Here is a 7044-nt window from a genome sequence, read left to right on the forward strand (position 1 = left end):
CGACAACCCATCCCTGATGTTTGGTCATTAAAATGTCAACTACAATGGTTCCCCAACACCTGGAGGCTGATGAATAATGAGCACCATTAAGGCCTATTTCAAATGTAAAAAAACCTTAAGATAATGTACTAAATTTTTCAGAAGGTTGTTTGCTTAGTGGAATGCTACAGGATTCTCTTTAGCCATCATTGTCAGAGTTCCTGCCTTCATTCCAGTGCCAGTGAGGACGAGGGTGGAGGAATTTCCAGTGTTTCTGAGAACCAGATGAGACTTTGGATCAAGCTAGCTGCCTGCAGAACTTACCTGGACTGTTAACTTACCTGGACTGTGATTTAATTAATTTATTGAGCTTTGAACTTACCTAGACTGTGGTTTACCTGGACTATGTGTTACTTATATGCATTGTGAACTATCTGTTTATGCAACAAATTGTGGTAGTACCAGGTTATCTTTGCTGATGGTGTCATCTGTGGTACAATTTTTCCAAGGGCTTCTTACTTGGAGCCATCAATTGGCTTGGTATTGTGGCATTTTGTATCCTCCCCTTCTGCTTGTAGCAGATTATTTATGGTGTTTGTTTAAAAACCACTATGGTCATTATCCACAAGTATGGCTGAGTGTGTTGGGTCAGTAGTCAAAGACAGAAAAGATCCAATTACAATGGTACCAACCTAAGACAGGAGGCTGATGATTTGAGGTCAGACCATCCAATGACGGGTAAGGACCATATGTAGCATTGGAAAACCTAAGACAGACACGGTCCCTAAGCCACATACTTGTTGTTTAATTAAACAAAAGGGGGAAATGTTGAGAGCCACAGACAAGTCAAGATGGCGCCTGGCACTTTGCCAAGAGGAGTGGTTTGAGAAGTAACGCCAGCGAGCCATTAAGATGATAGAGATTCCTTAATGACTGACTGCTGTGTCTAGATGATGTCAATTAAGTTAAGCTGTATGTAATCATTAAGATGATGAGGATTCCTTACTGGTTGACTGCTGTATCTAGTTTATGTTAATTAAGTAAAGCTGTAATGTGTAATTAGTTAAATATATATACCTCAGCTGTCTGGCAATAAGGTGGCTCCCTCTGTATCAACCTTCACAAGTTGCTTGTCACTCGCCCCCCCAGTTATTTTGCCCAGCCAGACTGTGGCACCCTGTTCTCTATCGTTCAAGCTAATTAGAGTAATAAAATAGTGCCTTTTAATCCACTGGTATATTAACCTATACAAGAGGGGTGTGCTTTTTATACAAAAAATCCTGAAGTAGTTTTGAAGAATACTTGGATAGAAACAGGTGGAAAATAATAGTCGAGGTCCACTGCTCTTTTGTGTTGCACTAATATTAATGCAGAGACAATTAGGAGCAGCACACTAGCTGAGTTGCATAAAGATGGCCAATTTCTAAGAAAATCAGAATTTATATAATACAGGACCTTTTAGATCACATCAGGTTGACTCCTTTGGAAAGCAAATGTGAAAGCCATGAAGCTCACAAGACATGACATGGCTCATTACATTCCACATGACTTTTGTAGTCTCTGTTTGGCAGAAGAAGACCCTCAATACTGGATCCCTCAGAAGAGATTGCTGCAGTCCAATATTGGGATTAGAAAATGTAGTAAACTATGGTGAAAGCAATTTTGAAGACAGATGCCTTCTGTTTGTTTCCAGAAAAAAGACAGTAAGGAAAATATGAGTACAAAGTCCTTTTCCATGAACTCCTCTTTGTTTTGCTTTGTGAGCATACCCTATAAAAGAAAATAGAATTCTGACAGTGAGGGGAAATCTGGACCTCCAGTGATTATTGTAGAAGAATAGGAAATGTTGACATCAAGAGTATGCTATGAAATATTTATCATAGGACTTCCTCCTTCTTTGAGAGAATGCTCTGTGGTAAATAGAAAATGCTGGTAAAATCTTTTTGTTGTTGTTTTGTTTCATGAAGCCTAGAGTTTTATTTGATGTTTGATATCCATTGTGCTTTGAAGTATAATCTTCTTAGCATCCCTGCCATTGGTTTATATGAAAGGTGATTTAACGTACTGTGGTGGGCTAACATCCATTGCTTCTTTTTATGAGAAATATTTTCTACTTAAAAAAAATTGAAAATGGCCAATATTCTTTAATAGGGAATTTTATACATAATTGAGTGAAGGCATCCTTAAAATGTTTTTACTCAAACACATCTTTTTTTTAAATATATATATATATATATATATATATATATATATATATGAGAGAGAGAGAGAATTTTTTTTTTTTTGGTTTTTGGTGGACACACATCTTTATTTGTACATGGTGCTGAGGATCGAACCCAGGGCCATGTGCATACCAGGTGAGCATGCTACCACTTGAGCCACATCCCCAGCCCCCTCAAACACATCTTTTATTTAAATTATAGAAATGACTGGCTTTGTAAAGCCAGTCATGTAAAAAAATTCAGACACTTTAAAATAAAAGTAAACAGATCACTCACATTATATTTTCTACAAAAAATATTTTATTTACCCTTTTATTTAGAAAAATATAAAAGAATCAAATTATTTCACATACATATAAAAGTTAACCTTAGATAAAACATATATACATTTATACATAGTGTTCTAGAGTGCACATGCACATACACATTCTAAAATATATAAAAGATTTCATCAACTTGGAGAAAAATTCCAGAAAGTATCTAGTATTGATATTATTTAATAAACTTTCATGGATAAATAATTACAAAATCGCGTCTAAACTTGTGAGAAATAGTTTCGTATGTTATCTTTATCCCAAGAAAATAAATTTTCAGAGATTTATCAGAGGATAAATAATCTGTCATTCCTCACAGTCTTCTCATGCATTCACTATTTTTCTTAATTTTACCATGGATTCTCTAGTACTTAAGACTTCTTTCTTCATTTGTATATTTAGTTTTCCACTTCAACCTATTTTGATTTACTTTCTTAATCATGATTTGTATTCTGTTTTTCTCTCTCTCACTCAAAGAATACATTTAAATGAGACAATATATTACTTTTTTAATAAATGAATATATTTTAGTTGCTTCAAAAGTACTTGCTTTTTTTCATAATATGTTACAGTTATTCTTGGGTATTGCAAACTCCACAATGGAATATATAAAATATTTTCAACATATATAAACATGCTTTTTTATTTTTGTATTTAAATATTTTATTTCCTCTGAATTTGCTCAGTCTTTTATAACATAATTTTTAGATTTTATTCTAATTTGTTATAAAAGACAGTAGAATGCATTGTCATTCATATTATACAAATAAAGTACAATTTTTCATATCTCTTATGCACAACAGAGTCACACCATTTATGTCTTCATACATATACTTAGGGTAATGACATCTATCTCATTCCACCAATTCCCTATCCCCATGCTCCCTTTCTTCCCCTTCCTCCCCACTGCCTTATCTATAGTTTGTCTATTCCTCCCATGCTTCTCCCTCCTTTCCATTACATATCAGCAATTTTATGTCAGAGAAAACATTCAGCATTTGGTGTTGGGGGATTGGCTTACTTCACTTAGCATAATATTCTTCAACTCCATTCATTTACCTGCATATGCCATGATTTCATTCTCTTTAATGATGAGCATTATCCCATTTTGTATAAAAAGAACATTTTCTTTTTCAATTCGTATACTGAAGGGCATCACAGCATACTACAAGAATGCAGCTACAACAATGTTTATAGTAGCACAATTTAAAAAATAATTGTAACTATCAGATTATAAATGCTTTTTCTAAAATTCTGATATAAAGGTATAAAAACTCTACATGGTTTCTATTGAACATTGTGGATGTTGAAGGTGTTGAATATTTTCTTATATATTTATCATCAGAAATACTATTATTTCTACTAATAAAATGTTTCTAAAATGAAAATATTAAATGGAGAAGCCAATAAAGTAATAGCCTTGCCTCATAATGTATTAGGTGTAAGACATTGTGAATATTATAGTATTTTTTAGGTGTAAAACCTTAGCTAGATTTCATTTGAATCTTAGGTTTTCTCACTTAGTATCTTTATAAACTATGATAAACTCTGGGAATCTCAGTTTGATTATCTGTCAATCATTAATAATTTCTCTCAGATTTTTCTGAAAAATTTGAACATGCCCAATATTATTTTCTTTTTTAAAATATTTATTTATATATTTTTTAAAGAGAGAGAGAGAGAGAGAGAGAGAGAGAGAGAGAGAATTTTAATATTTATTTATTTTTTTTTTAGTTTTCTTCGGACACAACATCTTTGTTTGTATGTGGTGCTGAGAATCAAACCCGGGCCTTACGCACAGCAGGCGAGCACGCTACCACTTGAGCCACATCCCCAGCCCTGTTTTCTTTAGTTATGTTATAAAAGAATTTTTCAGAGTTCCCTAAAGTAAAGTAGCCCTGAAAAACATCAAGTTCCCTATACAATGTAGACATGTAGTGGTCATAACTTTTGAGATCAGAACTACATGAAGCTTGGTTTGTATACTCCAACAATTCAAGTTATGTAAGCAAGGAATAAGACAATGTTTTTACTCCGTGAAGAAGACATGAAGTCCCAATATCACATCCACTTATCACATCCACAACATTTGCAAAAAGGCATCTCATTACATCAAAACTGGTATATGAGATGTAACCTCACTAAAAGTCTTGCCAAGCACAAAAAAATTGAACACCATATATGAGAGGGAGTGCCGCAGTCTGGCTGGGCACAAATGCCGCAGTCTGGCTGGGCACAAATGCCGCAGTCTGGCTGGGCACACAATCACGAGCCACCACACAGCTTGTAGATTCAAACAGCAACTCTTTATTCCCAAACTCACACCGGCACTCTACAAACACGTTCTGGGGAAATCCACATTTTCTGCCCAAATCCACCCCCACTGGGCTTCTATCTCCCAAAAATACTGTCTGAATCCCATGAGAACTCAAGGGGAACTCAGGCAGCAGGATACGCCCTATTCCCAGCAGGAATAATCTTAAACCTTAAACCTGGAACCTAAACCGGGAACTGATTAGATTATCCTAAACACCCTAATCCGCCCTGGTCCTTGAGCAAGGTCATTAGCCAAGTAGGTATGACAATTTCCTTGCCAGCGTACCCCATGTTGCTTAGTGGAAGGACTCCTGGAAATAGGATATTTTGCAGTGACATTGCAGTTAGGTGACCTTGCTCAAGGACCAGGGAGGATCTGGGATTAGGGTGTTCCTGGTTTAGGATAATCGGGTTTAGGGCATTCCAGGTTTAAGATTATTCCTGCTGGGAATAGGGTGTATCCTGCTGCCTGAGTTCCCCTTGAGTTCTCATGGGATTCAGACAGTATTTTTTTGGGAGATAGAAGCCCAGTGGAGGTGGATTTGGGCAGAGAATGTGGATTTCCCCAGAATGTGATTGTAGATGGCTGGTGTGAGTTCGGGAATAAAGAGTTGCTGTTTGAATCTACAAGCTGTGTGGTGGCTCGTGATTATGTGCCCAGCCAGACTGCGGCATTTGTGCCCAGCCAGACTGTGGCAAGGGAGGAAGGCAGGACCAGATCAAACAGAAACTGCTTGCATTAAGACCTGTAACCACCCTGGTGATGTACTGAATCCAAAGAAAAATCAAAGCAGGAGTATTGGGATTTAGAGTTAAGTGTCCAAAAGGCTTAATTGTTCTAAGGCAAGGAAGGAATGTAAACCATAATTGTAACTATGCAGTTATAAATCACAAGTTTAAACAAAAGGACAGAAAAACAGGCAGAAGTACCGAATTTAAAAACAGGATAGAGTTTTCAACTCATAATAGAAGGCTTGACAATCCTTACCAAAGGGATGAAGATGTCCAGATATTTTCCTTTATGAAGATAATTTGTGGAAGGTATGAGTTTTTTTTGGGGGGGGGGCAGAAAGTATAGAATAAGAGAAGGACTAGCAAAAGCAAAAAAGTCACAGAAGGAAGCTAGAGTTTAGTAAGATGTTCAGTTATAGGTTTGGGGATATAGCTCAATTGGTAGAGTGCTTGCCTCACATGCACAAGGCCCTGGGTTAAATCCCCAGTACCACCAAAAAATAAAAAAGTTCAGTTACAAATTTTTATTGTGTTTATCATGATGTCATTTAGAATTATTATTAGTATTATTTTTTAAATCAGGAATTGAACCCACAGGTGCTTAACTACTGAGCCAAATCCCAGCTCTTTCTTTTCTTTTTTTTTTTTTTTGAGACTGAATCTTGCAGAATTTATGAGACTGGCTTTGAGCTTGCAATTCTCATGCCTTAGTCTCTAGAGCCAACCAAGATTACAGGCATTCGCCACAATGCCTAGCTTGGATTTTTTTAAGTGATTTTATTTTTACATATCAGGACTTCATCTGACAATGATTGTATTTTCTTTTGCTAATATTTTAAATAGAATCTGTACCTTATTCCACAAACAACCTAAAAACTCACTCTTTATGTAAATATGATATTATCTTGGCATGAGTGGAATGACTCTACAGTTCTTGAAGTGACTCCCTAAGTATGGTCAAGCATAATGTCAATTTTTTTTATATTGTTCCATAAGAGATTTGGAAAAGAATGTGGCACATTAAATGTATATTCTAATAAAATTAAAAATCTTTGAAAAATATGTCCCAAAGACTTGTACTTCAAGCCATTAGGAGTAATGTTTTAGACTGTATAGTTGAGAAAATAAATGTTGCTTAGAACCCCACATCTCAGTGATTTATTTAATCAGTGTTTATTTCCCACTCTAAAAGGTCTAAAGTGAACAAAATCTAATGGTCAGACAGGTCTACTGGGTGGCTCACATCTGAGATAGTTCTCAGAACTCTCGGTTTCCTGCATTTCATGGTTTTTATGAAACATTTTTTCTCTGCAATTTGTTAGTATCACAAGAGTACTTGTTCCCATTAAAAATATCCACCTTAGTCTCCCAGACTTTAGAAACCTTCACTTTGTGATGGTGTGCTGTGGAAGAGGCATGAGCCTTCAGAATCAGTTTCAGCCTTCAGCACACTTGTTTGTGCTACTTGCCATCTTAATGGC

The 7044-nt window shown here is 35.8% G+C and overlaps 1 non-coding gene across 1 annotated transcript; it reads left to right on the top strand.

Moving 5' to 3' along the window:
- Positions 1-5986: 5986 nt before the first annotated feature.
- On the top strand, positions 5987-6059 carry Trnav-cac. The gene has a single exon. It is a non-coding gene; the product is annotated as a tRNA-Val (tRNA).
- The last annotated feature ends 985 nt before the right edge of the window (positions 6060-7044 follow it).

This window comes from Marmota marmota, unplaced genomic scaffold (assembly GCF_001458135.2).
Source record: "Marmota marmota marmota unplaced genomic scaffold, marMar, whole genome shotgun sequence".
In the NCBI taxonomy this organism is placed as follows: Eukaryota; Metazoa; Chordata; class Mammalia; order Rodentia; family Sciuridae; genus Marmota; species Marmota marmota.